Source organism: Fringilla coelebs (genome assembly GCF_963513975.1).
Source record: "Fringilla coelebs genome assembly, chromosome: 4".
NCBI classification, from domain to species: Eukaryota; Metazoa; Chordata; class Aves; order Passeriformes; family Fringillidae; genus Fringilla; species Fringilla coelebs.
The window spans coordinates 32,398,369-32,413,893 of record NC_140032.1 but is presented as its reverse complement, the minus strand read 5'-3'; the positions used below and the strand labels follow the sequence as shown (position 1 = coordinate 32,413,893).

The window sequence follows — 15,525 nt, the reverse complement described above, 5'->3', positions numbered from 1 at the left end:
TGTGGCAGGGCTGCAACAGGACTATAGCTGCTAAGGGGAAAGCTTTGTGGGGTGAAAAACCTGGGAAATCAAGCCGCAGCATGACAGATTCCTGCTAGCAACAGCTACCCAACCTTCCAAGGCCCTGCAAGGCAGTGTCCAGGTTGTGCCCACCTCATTGCAAGGCAGATGGAGGAGGGAAGCATTCAGCATGCACTCCTCTCTTGCTGCTGTACCCAAGAACGATACACAAAGTAGAATGAAGAAAAGCCCTTTTATCCTCAAGCGACAGAGGGCAAAAAACAACCAACCCGTCTTTCTCTGAAAACAAAACAAAACAAAAACGAAAGAAAACAAAGGCAAAAGTAACTTAAACGTGTACAGAAATCAGTATTACAGACTGCCTGTTAAACACACCCAGGAAAATATACTGTGAGAACTCATGCTGTATATGGAGTGTGTTTCATCAGGCCTATAGCATTTCTGTTCCACCCAAAGGGTGTTAACATGCCCTGGCTGGGATTCAGGCGTTACACATCAAAACAGACTCTTTCCTTTGGTTTCCATGCAGAGCTTATTCTCCCTCAGCAGCAAAGACATGAGTTATTTTGCAGTGATCTCAGGCTTCGTTAAAGCTAGCCCTTGGATTTGCAGACTAGAAGTTCACTGAAGAAAATCCATCTTATTTTAATACAATAAACCCAGAGGATTGCTCTTTTTTTGCTTCTGGACTTAGCCATGATGAAGCAAGGCTTCAGCCTCTCAACAGCCACAATGAAATTTCCCTTGTGATGGCTCTATCTATCACAACACTTGAAGAACACAATGTCTGTGGCTGAGCACATCCACTTCTCTGGCATTGCAGCAACCTACATCAGCTGGGAATTTGGGCCAGGCTTTTAACAGACTGCCAAAGATCATGGGCACGGTATCCTTGCCACAATGCTCATCTGCACAAGTATGGACGTCTGCTAGTCTGGTGACAACACAAAATGATTGCTTTAGTTTCAGCTTTACAAGAATACTTTGTTTCCTGGGGGTTTCTTTCATTTTTTTTCTCAGGTCTTGCAGGGAGTGAAGATAGGAGATGCCAGAATCTGCTGGCATCAGGTGACAACACATCTTGCCACCTCCTCCAGGAGTCTCAAAAGCAGCCATAAATCGATTATTTATAATCAGTCCAATATCTGATTTGTTTTCCTCTTAAGCTTTGTGTTACATGTGACGACTGACCATGATTTGTGCTCAGTACCTGGGATTTCTAAATATTTTTCTCTCAAACGCTGCCTAAAAGAGAGGTGGTGACTTCCCCCGTATTTCACTCATACAAGTTTGGGAGGGGCGTGTTTACAAGAGATTTGTTGTCATGGTTGTCAGGGAGCAATTAATTCCTCGCATTGGGGAGCAGTTATCCTCAAAATAATCAATTTTATTCTGGAATTAAGCACTCACATGCAAATCCACTCCTGAATACCCACAGGTAATTGCTGCTGCTCCTTAACTGTGTCATTTGGGATCCATGGAAGCCAAACTCTGTGTGTTCTCTAAAGCTGCCAGGAAAACTCAGCATTTGACGCCTGATTCATAAAGAATTTTCCACCAAGGTGAAAACTAGAAGGCTATTAAAGCTCAAACAGTTATAAACAATCACTTCACTGATGCAACTCGATGTCATGGTTCTGTTAGACCCCGGCATTCTCATGAGCTCCATGACTAGGTTTACAGGAGATGTCCCTAAAACTCTTAACAAACACTTTTACTACCTGGATCCCTCTGAAAGCAGTGGGAAATTATGCATGCACGTACCTGCAGGATCAGAATCTTAAACTGTGAGAGTACCTTTTAGAGCCTGGACAGTCTTTATCTCAGTGGGCTGCCTAACATTCCTTTGCCTAAGTACAGGGTGAGTGCTTTATAGGGTGCTATATATTAGAAAAGAGCCATTGTAAAAGAAAAGTGCTTAATCTCATTGTTCCCCCACTGATGGCTTGTGAGCCTCAGACAGGATTGCAAGAAGTCAATGACATTTTAGAGGCACTCATGGATGCAGAGAAAAATTATTCCAGACAGCAAACACTGAGAAATGTGTTCAATGAAGAGTTTTCACATTCACTGGCCATGACCTGCCTGCACCTGATATGATCCACCTTGCTTGGACTGGGCTTGTTTCCCACAGCTACCTTTGTTTATATAACACACTGTTCTGCAACACACAGCAAGAACTATTTGCACACTACACTAAAGTGCGATTTAATATTTGCTTAAAGCTTTCATTTTATTGTCTGAGCAAGGGCAGTTTCTACCACTGAAGTTAATAGCTAACTCACAACTACACCTTTGCTACCTAAAGTTGTAATTGTTAGCACAGCACCCAGATCCAGCAGCAAAAGACAAAAACTACCTCTGCCTAACCTCACTGAGAGAAGCAAAAGCAGCCCTTTCAGCAAAGCAGTTTCTCCAACATTTCTAAGAAAAGGTATTCAAGAAAAGTATACACTACTTCAGATTTGTAAAAAACACTCTTATGATTACTTAGCCACTTTCTTTACAGACAGATCATGGCAGGCACATACTTGGGGGTTGGGATCCTCTGAATCCACTGTGAGCTGGAAACATGTCTGTCACATGAACTTATTTACAGTTACAAAAATAGCACCATGAAAGACACAGATGTGTTGAGCACAAAAAATAAATGGAATTAGTTTTACAGAGATACTGTTGGACACTGGAGAATTTAAGAAAGAAATATCTTTCTCTTGTACACGCAACTGAAAGTGCACTTAAAGTGTACTAAGTATTAAATGCTTGTACTTTTATGCTTGTTGAAATGATATGATCTAATGCTCCTTTTTCTAAAAATGCTACTCTTTTCTATGCCACAGGACATACAGGATATGAATAGTTAATAGGATTGGTTACAAAATGTGCCTTTAATTTAAAGTTTTTATGTTGACCACAGACCAACAGCAATTAGCCTCACTTTGTGATCTGCAGCAGCTATTTCTATCTCGGAAGTTTCCTAAAATACTACTGAGCTAGAGCAAGACAACTCAACTCATCTTCATTTCTCATCTAAGCTGCATGAATATTATTAAACTAAACAAAGTTAGACTTCATATTCTCTCATCAATCTCAGATCTCAGAATTGTTCTGGCATCGAAAAAATTTAGTTTTTACATGCTTGAATGCAATGTGTTCAAATGTGTGAGAATTAGACCTCTGGAAATAAAGTTTTTCATTTCACCCCAGCACAGCATTAGCAGAGCAGAGATTGTCCAAACTTCTTGTCAACACCCAGCCTTTTTTCAATACAGCCCAAGAGCATGCATCTCTAAATAGGAGAAGGACAAATGAAATCTCAAATCTAAATAGGAGAAGGAGAAATGAAATCTCAAATGAATGTATTTGAGATTACACAGCCATCCAATGTTTGTCTATCTTTTGACTAATTCACCGGGTAGTTCTCAACATCACAAAGTACATTCTAGCTGTTGACTGATCTGTGGAAATTGAGTGAAACCATTCACAGCCATTTCATGCCATCAGCAAAACTGATACTGGATTACATCTTTTGGTTACCATTGATCTGCCCCCAGTCTAAGTGGATGACCCCAAAGGTGGAATGCAAAAAAAAAAAAAAAAAAAAAAAAAAAGGCAACCATGTATTTTATGTATTTTAGACTCAATTTTATTAGCAACTCAAATCTCAACATGACTAAAGCTTGAATGCTCTGGCCAGCTGAGTTACTGACTCCCTTTCATCATCCTGGATGTCATCACTTCCACTGTACTTGGTGCACATGTTTGCCACAGCATTTCAAAACAGCACTTCTGTGACTGAAGAAGACACCACTTCCCATATTGCAGGGCCTTTGCACTGTGAGAAGTGGTACCTGGATAAACCAGGAGTGCAGCCCCTACCCTCTATTGTGTAGTTTGCTAAGGGAGTGCTGCCATGCAACTGTCTAATTTAGATGATAGATTAAATAAATGGTAAAACTGAATTAATTTTTCAAGCTCTCATGCTTCTTTGCTCTGTGCTTATTTCATTTTTGCCAACTGGGAAATGAAAACCAACGGAGTCGGTTTCACTTTTGTTTATATTTGGTTTCAATTTTATCCTCAAGTTTTGCTTTCATCTTTTTAATGTAACACTGTTGGGATTTCAAATGCTGCAGGCAAGCTCTCAGTAATTTAAAAACATTACTCTCCCATCCTGCCTGTTTTCTTATTGCAGAATTATTTTTATCTTAGATAAACTTTTTAAGATGCTGTCACAATTTTAGAAAGTGTTTTGGGGTGGAGCTGCTTAGTTTTGATTTTACAGATTTATGTGCCTCATCCAATTAAATTCAATACTTCACTATTTTCCACTTGATTCATGTCTCAGTTGCATATATAGTCCTGAATACAGGAGTCAACAAAACACCTTACAAGAGCAGACAGTACACCAAATGCACAAAAACCCACACCACACACCAAATGTGTGCACATAAAGAGCTGAATTTATTGCTACCTTAATTTATTAACCAACAAAGGCAGTATCTTGCTTAGATAAAGCTGTAAGAGGCTTGCCTGGAATGCTGTCAAGCAAGATGCAATATCAATAGAAACATCACAGTCCAGGCTTTGTCTTCTGTGCACTTATCAGGCCCTTCGAGTCGCATATATCCCTCTGTACGTATCAGAAAGCAGAACTTAACCACAGGTCACACTTTTCAAAACCAAATGCGTAAGCAACTCTTCCTTCTTTTGTGCTGCATTAATCTTAAGTATCTAAGTCTTTTAAAAGTACTTAAAATAATTTTACAGCAAAAGGGAAACGGTTGGACAACATCCACTGTCCCGTGCAGTTCAGAACAAAGGACACATTTAACCAGTTTTGACACACCTCAATGCCATTCCTAACACCAGACATATGCTGGGAGCTACAAACCAAGCCTGTCAATGTTAGCTGAAAAACCCTCAAACAGAAATCTGCCCTACTCTTTAATAGACAGGAATATGAAAATTATTGCTTCCAAACTTATCTTGAAAGATAGCAACCTATATAGCAACAATTGAATGTTAAAATAACTTAAGAGTTAAAATTTAAATTCTGCACCTGGTGTGAAACCATATGCCACATGCAGGCAGATTTGCTCCTGGATGTGTGTCCAAGGTGCAACAAGATAAAATGTTTGCTTTGTCCTAAAGACTGCTGTACTTGATTTAATGCAATCTGCTCCCAAGCAAACAAAGGGATCAGAAGATTTCCGGCATACAGAAAGCTGGGCTTGCAATATATTACAAATTAAGAAATCAAACATTACTGTACTGCTTACCACTTCTTTCTTTCTTCTCTAGGTCATTCAAAAAACCAGAAATTTTACATTAGCTTCCAAGAAATTGCAAACATATCCAGCACTAACTGTAAGAGCAAGTTTTAAAACCTTTTCACAGTTTATTAATAAGAAGTATGTGCTGTACAATGTATTATTTATGCTATATACAAAATATCTTAATTTTATACATATGTAGATACATAGATATGTACATCTGTATATATATATATTTACATACATACAGGCTGATATTAAACTCTAAACTGTTCTCATGGATTCCATTCCACTAACTGTTCATTGTTGATTTCAGGTTTTTTTAGTGGCTATTTTAATCTTAACACAAGAGTTTACACATAGTCAATACAAGGAAGAACCTTCATACATTCCAATAAAACTTCTGAAAAAAATGAAACCAAAACAAAACCAAAAAAACCCCAAGAGGGACTTTTTAAATTAAATGGAATAATATTTTGCATAGTGCTGTTCATACATGAGGAATATGCAACTTAACAAATCTGTTCCTCTCATTCACTGTATCCAGAATCTTTTAAGCTTATTTATTGTTTTGTTTTGCACTTGAGATCTCAAAGGACAAACCAGAAAATGTTTTGCACTAATCACAGTTTGTAGCAGCACTAGCTACAATAAAACTTCTGTAAACACTGCCTCATGGGTTTATGCCCTCAATATCACAATCATTGCAGGCCTTTGAAGAATCAGGTTTCAAAAGAGCAATCTTTACAAATGAGACACAGAGATAAGCAAGAGTAACACGTGATTAGTTTTGTATCTTTACCTAGAAACAGACCAGGACTTTTAATATATGATGCACAAAATACAAGCTGAGGTTCTAATCCTGCAAATGTCAGAGGAATTTTGCAGGAGTACCGCTCCAATGCAGCGTTAAATGCATACAGGATACACTTTATCTGGCTGTAACTGGTGTCAGGTTAACCAGGGCTGGGGTAGCAAGCCCACATTTAACAGGATCATCATAGGCTATTTTTTTCCCTGGAAGTTTGATAAAATCTTATGCCACAAGTTTCACATAACAAAGGGCAATAAGCAGCCTTGCTTCTCTCTGTTATCTGCAAATGGACGGTAGCTTATGCTTCTCAGTGGAAATTTCTACTAGCACTTTTCAGCAATGATTCTTGATCAGCATCTGCAGTAATTCTCTGTCAGCAGTCAGTGCCCAAAATTTGATACTGAACTGTCCCGACTGCTAAGTTGCACAGCAAGTTTCTCTCCAAAAGAATGACTAATCACTCATGAACCCGAGTAAACTCCTGACATACACACAGGGGCTGTGAGCACCACAATTTACGCATTGCAGGACAAGCATCTGTTTTTTTGAAGTTGCCTCCCAATTGTTTTATTTGGGCCTCATTTATCTTGCCTCTTCACTTTCTTCATGACACTAATGATTTTAAAGAATATCCCCACAGTGCCTTCAGTCACTTCTTTTCCAAGCTACTTACTCTTTCACAAAAGCTCCTTCCTACCCTTCATCATCTTTGACATCCTCCTCTGTAGCTCAGCAAATTTCACTACTTCCTGAATCAGGAGAGGGGAGCAATATGGATTTGTAGTGGTATGATGGTGCTTTTTATTTCTTTTTTTAACTCCTTCCTAATAATTCCTAACCTGTCCTGTCCTTTATTAGCCACATCTTAGCACAGAGCTTATCTTTTCATTGGATTATACAAGCTGTATGATTTTTTTCTGAGTAGAAAGCCAGTTCATTTTTGTGTACAGAAAATTAGGATTGCAATCCCTTCCACGTGTATTACACTGAAATTGGTCACTGAAATTAATACAACCAGCAAACCTGTCACATTCCCACCTATCCCTTCCTCCATCCCTTGAATGGCATAGGCCCTGGGCAGACTTGGGGTGAGGGGTAGAACCTCTTTTCACTGAGCAAACAGGCCATGACCACACAGCCCAAAGCAAATTGATCCCACCTTGAAACTGGCCCAGCTTTAGCAAGGACTGCATCAACCAGACAACAGCTCAGCAATACCTTTAGAGAACGCCAGAAGACTCATGACACTCAACTCCCTGGCAACAAAAGCCAGGCCTAGTCTTTGTCACTGTTTCACATTTATACCCATGTTCACTAGTCCCATTCACTAAACCTTGGCAACCAAGCAACCAAACAAAAATGCCCATCCCCGAGTTTGGAGTCTCCAGAGAAACCCTGAAAAAGGGACAGCTCATTTGTTACATTCTATTTCTGGAGCACCAAAGCAGGCCTACACAAGGAGTTACACACAAGAGGCAACATAGCAGCAACTTTCCATGTAGGTTGTTTCAAAACTCTGCAACAAGCATCACCTCCTGCCTTCAGCTTCATCCTTCCCGACTCTCTCACCAACACCTCACTTTGGAAAATTCCCCGACATGTTCACTCATTAAAAAAATATAGAAAGCCTCTTGCAAAAGAGGCTTTTGCCTCTATAAACTCTTTCTTGGTGAAGCAAGGCTCAGAGAATTTGTTTCACTCTTCCACTGACTTTATCTTCCTTGGGCACTCCTTCTACGCATGGATAACTTATCAGCAAGCTTCCTGGGTTTGATTAGCTGCAAAGAGTATATTCTAATTGTTCTCATGCCTTTAGCAACATGACTCTTTGGCTTACCTAATTGCGTTTGACACATTTTTTATGTTCTTTTCCACCTCTCCCATTTGAAAACAAAACCTTAACATTTGAAAGAGGTCTTTTTTCACTCGTACTGAGCTGCTTTGGTTTGCTTGTCAGCCTGCTCAGCTTTCTTGGTATTTTTGACAGATGACATACAATTGCTTTGAGCCTTTACTATGTGTCTTTGAAGAATTACATGCCACTTGCAACTATTTTACACTTTTGGCTGCCCCTCACCATTTGATTAATTTCTTTCCTCCCTATAGGAAGAACTACTTTGGAAGAGTAAACACTGCCACAACAACACTTGCCTTTGCAGCTCTTGAAACAACATTGATTTTAAGGACATTATGACCAGTGTCATGTCAGAACTGGCTGGGATTTTGAATGCAAAATTCTGAACTTAATTGTTGCTGGCCAGGACCTTGTCCAGAGTTGTTTCCCCCAGTGTGTCTGTACAAGCTACACCCAGCAAGTAGGGTTTTTTGGCACCTGGGCAAATTTCATGTTGGGCCACGACATAATCTACACAAGGGCAACTGAGGCTCCTCATTGACAATCATATTTCCTACTCTTGGAATTCCTCTACGCTCCCTTCATACATGACAGTTATTATCAACATCTAGGTTGGGCAGTCACATAGCCCTAATCTCTCTACTCTTCCGACACAGGCCTAGAACATCAGGACATGGGACCCTGTGTTACTTCCCCAAACAGTTATTTCCTCTTTAACAAAAAGTTTCCCACACTGTGCATGTGCAAGCTACTCAGTCTCCATGCATCCACAAAGTTTTTGATATTCCAAGTATTCTATCATGGACATGTTTTAACACCATGAAGGTGATGCACCACTTCGAGAGAGAGAGTGTCATGGCAAACCTTGCAATCCCTATCCAACAGCTTTTTCCCACTGTTTGGTTTTTGAACATATATTATTATATATACTGTATATATAACCTCATGTTTTCATTGAAGGCACACATAACCTGGCTGCAAATTTATTTACATAAAGTCTATTCTTCTAATGTAGACTCCATTTATTCAAAAAAAGATTTTTATTTTCTCTTGAATCTTAGCACCATTTTTTCTTCATCATTTTCTCAACTCTGTATTAAAACCATCCCTAACTCCACTTGGTCCCACACATTAAAGACCTTTCCTCAATGAAGAAAGGGGCCTTTAATCCCCCCCTTCCTAATAGCCTGCATGTTACTCCTCATACCTCTTGGCTACCCATTTCCACACAGCATGGCCTGTGATGAACAGCTCATCTCTAGAGACTGACTTGAGAGCTCCTAAAATCTGTCACTTCTGTCATCAGCAAGTAACTGGGTAGCAGTGCTAATATATGTGCCAAACAGTAATAGTGACTGACTGCTCTACCTGCATCTGCAGACCTGCTGGGACCCCCAGCCTCAGGGAGATAACACAGGGCTCAGGAGGCTGACACTGCCGTGCCTGTACCTCACTGAAGAGCTGCAGAGTGGCACATGAAACAATAGTGTGCCTAAGGAGTTGGAGCTCTCACATCTTTCATCGTGGTTTACCAGCAAAAAGAAAGGGGCGCATGAAGTAATTCCCTGGCAGCATGTTACCAACAGGGCCAAAGAAGGAAACTGATGCATCTGAAGGGGCTGGCAGCAAAGAAAGACTGCGGTTCAGACTGAGACCATCTGCCTCAGAGATCAGTTCTGCTACTTTTGTGTGACTGTCTCTGTGTTAGGGTGAATTTAAATGTTGCTGCTCCGCTCTCTTTTGATGGTACTAACACAGGCATTCTGCAAAGACTGTTAAGACTTAAATAAAATAACTGTAAACTTAAACACGTTGTATTTCATCTCCAGAAACTGAGGTTTTCACGTAAAACTGCTCATACCTTCAAGAAAATGCTGTCTGCAAGACCTTGGCATGGTAAGGTGGGCTATAAATTACAACCGTACACTTACCGGAAGGAAAGTTCTGCGCTCCGGAATTCCTTTATCTGAGCTCTGTGTCTAAAGAATTAAGGTTAAGACACAGACTCTGCTGCTTAGGAGCTCACAGCAACCAAAACGAGAGTTAAAGACCTAAATACCTCTGGGAATCTGGGCCGAGGGATCCAACCCTCCAGGTACTTGCAAATTCGATCCCAGCCATGGCAAGACGCTGGAAATTTGACCCTGCCTACTGCGCACAAAGGAAATCCTTGTTCCTAACTTCCCTCTGGGGTTAGACGCGCCGCGCTTGGCTCTCCGCTCGCTGGCGTGGGGCAGGACAGCGCCTGCAGAGGCGGCCGCGCCGCCGTGCCCGCACGGGAGGCCGTTCCCGCAGGGAGCCGAGCGACCGCGCCACTTCCTCCTTCCGCCGCTCCCGCGGAACCCGCCCGCCCGCCGCGGCCCTGCCGCATCTGCCCGCTCCGCACTGCCGCTGCCGCGCCCCCACGGGGCTGGGATCCCGGCCCCGGCCCGGCTCCCTCCCGGGCCCGGCGGGCGGCGGCGCTGAGGGCCGGGGGGGGCGGCCCCGCCCCGCCCCGCCCCGCCCCGCCGCTTGTGTAACGGGCCCTCGGCGAGGCGGGCCGGGCCGGGCCCGCCCCTTCCCGCCCCCGGCCCGCGGGGGCAGCGCCCCCCCCCCCACCCCCCAGCACCGACCCCCGCCCGCGGCCCCTCCGCCCGCGCCGCCGCCGCTCCCCTTCCCTTATCGGAGCCAGCGCAGCCGCCAGCCCCGCAACAAGTGCGGCGGCCCCCCGGCCCGGCCCGGCCCGGCCCGCGCCGCGGCCCTCCCGACCCAACGCCGCCGCCTTTGTCTGTGCGCCCGAGCTCCCTCCCGACCCGGGAAGCGGCGGGTACCCCCCGTCCGCTCCATCTCCGCCGCGGCCGCCTCTTCCCTTCCCCCCCAGTTCTCAAAAGTAGCGGCGGAATCGGGCTCGGCCCCGGTCGCTGCAGCCCGACCTTTTGTTTTTAAAACCGATGCGCATCTGCCCGGGAGCCCCCGCTGCCCCGCACATGGAAACGGCAGCAATGCGGAAAAATAAAATGAAAATTAAACACGAAGAAAAGAATAAATAGGAAAAAAAAAAGAGAAAATAATTCAAAATTACCTTGCCGGCCCGTTTTCGCGGCCCTTATATAATTCCTCAAGGTTACCGCCGTTGCCAGGGGACACGAAATGGAAATGAAAACAGGCGCTGAATAATCGCGGGAGCAAAACTAAAAGTTCAGTGCCTCCGCCCGGGCGGAGAGAGGGCCAGATCGAAAGCAAAACAAGGAGAGGAAGCGGCGAGGCCGCCGGCGCTTGGAAATCCCCCCGCCTCTCCGCCGGGCCGGGCCGGCCGCGCAGGCGGCGGGGGCAGGGCTGCGGCGGCGGGCGCGGAAGCGCTGCGCCCGTCACCGCCGCGCCGGGGCACGGCACAGCACGGCACAGCACAGCGCCGGGGCACGGCACGGCACAGGGCCGGGGCACGGCACAGCACAGGGCCGGGGCACGGCACAGCACAGGGCCGGGGCACGGCACGGCACAGCACGGCACGGCACGGCACAGCACAGCGCCGGGGCACGACACAGCACGGCACAGCACGGCACAACACAGCACAGCGCCGGGGCACGGCACGGGACTCCGCCACCGATCCCCGCCCGGCACCGGCTCCCGCTGATCCCCGGCCTCCCGCAACACGCGCTGGGCTCGCAGGGCTGCACCGAGAGCTGGAGCCAGCCCCGGGGAGCGAGGAGCGAGGGAGCACTGTTCTGGGGCGCAGAAACCCAGCGCTCAAAGCAGGTTTTCCCGGAAACCAGGGAGAAATCCCTCCCGCTCAGCTCCCTCAGCACGGACTGAATCGCTCCTTGCGTCTCTAGCCCCTCTGCTGAGATGGGAGTCTTGGTTTCGGTCTGGTACACGCGCATGCTAGAGCCGTCATTGCCTTTGGAAAAGTACAATGTCGGAGTTCCACAAGGAGGACCATCACATATCAGATCCTTTGAACCCAGCGAGGCTCAAGCGGCTGGCTAACTTCAAGAGAGAGCTCTTGGATTTCAAGAGATTTTACAAACTGCCGTTAGTTATGGAGTCAATGTAGAGACCAAAGCTTTCTACCGAATTTTGATAATCCCGATTCAAACTACAGTAAATAAAATCCACTGAGGTTGCAATGTGCCATTTCTAGCCCCAGCCATAAATGAGAAAGGAAAAGAGCACTTGGAGGCTGGAGGAGATATGAAATGTAGTAATTTCAAAGGGCTGTATATGGAGACAGACAGGTGTATATATCTCCCTCGCACACATATCTATCTCTGTATGTGCTGTATGCACGTACATACAGCTCAGGTAGCCAAGCGGTGCAGTTCCCTGTGCAGGCACAGGATGCACGGCTGGCAGCGGCAGGAGAAGTGCCGGGATACCGGGGGTTGTGCAAGAAGTGGCACAGGGGAGTGGTTAAGGCGCTGTGTGCTCTCCAGCTGTACAGCAAATGGAGAGGCAGCTGTTCTGCAGGTGCTGTGGGCACTGAGGTTCCTCTGTGGCAGCATCCCTGGACGTGCAGAGGACACCGAGCTAGCAATGAGATAGGGAGTCCACCCTTGTGGATGACGAGACCTGTTGTGAAAAGACTTTCCTTGCACTGAGAACATAATCACAAAACAAATTAGGTTGGCAGAGAGCATGGCTGTCAGCAATCTACCACCTCCCAAAAAACCATTGCGGCCTAGAAGGTGGCTGTGGTCCACATGCGCACCAGTGAAGTAGGAAAGGTCAAGGAAGAGGTTTGTGATAGCATGCCAGGTAGGACAGTAAAATCAAGCATCTCCTTCTAAACTTCTCTAGAAACATTCCCAGCAGTAAGGAGAGGTCCACATTCATGTGGAGGGACACAGGTTCCCAGAGCAGCTGCCCAAGAGAAGCAAGGAAGGTCCTACTCACGTGGCTGGTACTCCCAGTTACTTCCAGGAGAGACTGATTTCCATGAAGCCACAGTGGAATGAGAATGAGGGTTATGGGACACCTGGCTCAAACTGGCATTTTGACTGAATGGATGTGCAGGGAAAGGAAATATTCCTTTCCCTGCAAGACATGGTAGTAACAGACCACATCTTATGTAGGAGGGTCAGACCAGGCTGTGGCTATATGGAAAGGGGCTATAAACTCCATGACAAAGAACAGCAAAATCAGCAAACCCCAATAATTAAAGGCAAATGTTCACAGACTGAAGGTCTAACTAGGGTAAGGTTAGGGTTTTAGTGCCCTCTGAGCAGACGGGAGATAGTTACTGTGGCCAGGTTGGATTAGAGAGGAGTAAACTGATTGAAAATGAGAAATTTCTAACCAACTTGTTCCCACTCAGAAGTAAGATCTAACAGTTGCAATAACTCCTGGAAGAATTGGTCCAGCACTCAGAAGCTGTCCTAAAGCTGGTGGGAGATGGCAGGATGAAATGCAAAGAACAGAATGGGGAGGGCTGCAACATGCCTCCTGGCCCATGTGAAACAGGAACAGCGAAGATCCAGAGAAAAGCAACGAACATAAAGAAAAATATGGAGCCACCCTGATATTAGAGTGATACAAGGATTTAAGTGACCAAGATTATTCAGGATGGAGAAGTGATAAACAACAGAAAACAGTCAGACCAGAGAGAATAATGAGTAGAGAGGAGCAGGGGTGGATTATTTGCTTTCTTTTCTGATATAAGAACTAGAGAGCATCAAGTAAAACTAGCAGATGGCCAATTTAAAGCAAACAGAAGGAGGTAGATCTTAATGCAGCGGGTAATTAAACAGTAGGACATCCTCCTTTGAGCTGCCAGTTGTTCACAGGGGATCCCAAAAAGCACCTGTACACATTCACAGAACAAAAAAACTCCATGAGGTCTATTAAATGTAAAGACACCAATTCTGCCTCAAACGGCCCCCAAAGCCACAAATTTCTAGGGGCTAGAATCTCTTTGGTACCCTTCAAAAAGTCCTGAATAGAAATGCCTGCAAATGGTTCAGGGCAGGAATGTTGCTCCAACACCTCCCTCCAAGCAAAGAGTGGAGTGACTTGGGCTGGCTTTTGCACTACTCAGTAGCTGTTATTATTTCTAGAATGTGCTTTTTATTTGTTTGCAGAATGAGCCAGCTGTGAAAAATACTGTATTTGTGTATCAGTAAGTATTGTGTAGAAAAAATACCATCATTTTAATACTTTAATGTCTCATTCTGAGGACACTATTCACTAAGTGGGATTGCTATGGATTACATGAGTTGGTTTTGGTCAAAGGAAACAGTGAGCTTCCCTGAGAAACACTTGCCAAGCCACTGGGCAGAATTTGCAGCTCCCACTTGCCGTTTCCTCCTACCACCTTTGCCTGATCTCAGTGGAGCACATTCAAGGATCTTGATGCATTCTGCGCATTGACAAAGGCCTTTCCCTGCATGGCTCCTAGCACCACAAAATCAGAAGTTTTACCAGAAGTTAAATCTTCTGTTGTGATTCCTTTTTTTAATGCTGAAAGGTAATGGGAATGGGCAGCTTTAGTTTTCTAAACTTAACTTTCAGCAGTGACTCATTCCCCCCAAAAAGAGACTTTAACCTCTTGTGACTTTGCTGTTTCAGTGAGATACAGCAGCTTTAAAATCAGAGAATTTAACCCAGAAGCATCACGTGTCCACCACCTTTCCTCTGCAGAACTGCCAAAGTTTGGAACTTATCCTTTTAACCACCTTCTTTAGGGATCTGCCTACAGAAATTAGTTGCTTCCATTAGCATACTGCCTTTTCTTCATGAATTAGTCTCTTTTTCTGACCTGGAGTTCATTTCTGTGAGAAAAAAACTTCAGACTAGGAATCCCTTAGGTTCCAGAAGGTAAATAAATATGCAATATGCCATCTATTTTGGTGTGGGGTTTTTTTGTTTCTTTTTGTTTTGTTTTGATTATTTTGTTTGGTAAGTTTAATAATATTTTTGAGAAGTTAAATAACATTTATTACATCTTCCCTTTTTACTGCTTGTCTTGTGGGTTTTATGCTGTCTTTACGTGGAGCTGACTATACCATTATTTTGGTTCTTAAAATCACTGTTGCAGGCATTGGGACTATTCATATGAAGAATTGGAGGTGAATTTTCTCTTGGAGCTGGGACTCAAGCTTACCTACTCACCTACAGCTGACCTGTTTATTTTTCTGATACATTAAAGTGGGAAAGCTAATTTATGTTACAGGACAGTGTCAAGAAAATAAATCAATTGCAAGAGTCATGTAATTCTTACTTTAATAGAATTACCCACATCTTCCTGAGTGCCTACACCCATTTTTAAACATTATGAACAGTTATATTTATTTTCAGCTTTAATTTGTTCTGAGAACAACATTCTGATGCTGATGTAATCTTTTGCACTGATACTTTTAGATACTAGATAGTAATGACACCTTTCTTATTAAAAAAGAAAAAAATAGACAAAAACCCATGAGACTTTCAGGGCTAAGAATTTTAAGTATTTGCATATTACTGTAACACAAATAATCACCCAAAGTGTAATGGAAAAGTGTTGACTAACCTTTTAAGAAGTTCTAATTATTTCGTCCTCTGATATCAGTTTCATTTGTTGGAGGGTTGGTTGTTTGGGGGTTTTT

The 15,525-nt window shown here is 44.1% G+C and overlaps 1 protein-coding gene across 4 annotated transcripts in view; it reads right to left on the bottom strand.

The window, feature by feature from the left end:
* IRF2 (interferon regulatory factor 2) overlaps positions 1-12,093 on the bottom strand; it is a 40,828-nt gene extending 28,735 nt beyond the window's left edge. For 2 of the 4 annotated variants that reach the window (XM_084203781.1, XM_084203784.1), the window contains exon 1: positions 11,028-12,093. The gene's annotated coding sequence lies outside the window, so the exon portion shown is untranslated. Of the gene's footprint in view, positions 1-10,025; positions 10,200-11,027 lie in introns of those variants that run through there. The other 2 variants (XM_084203783.1, XM_084203782.1) reach the window with 2 other exon arrangements.
* Positions 12,094-15,525: the final 3,432 nt, after the last annotated feature.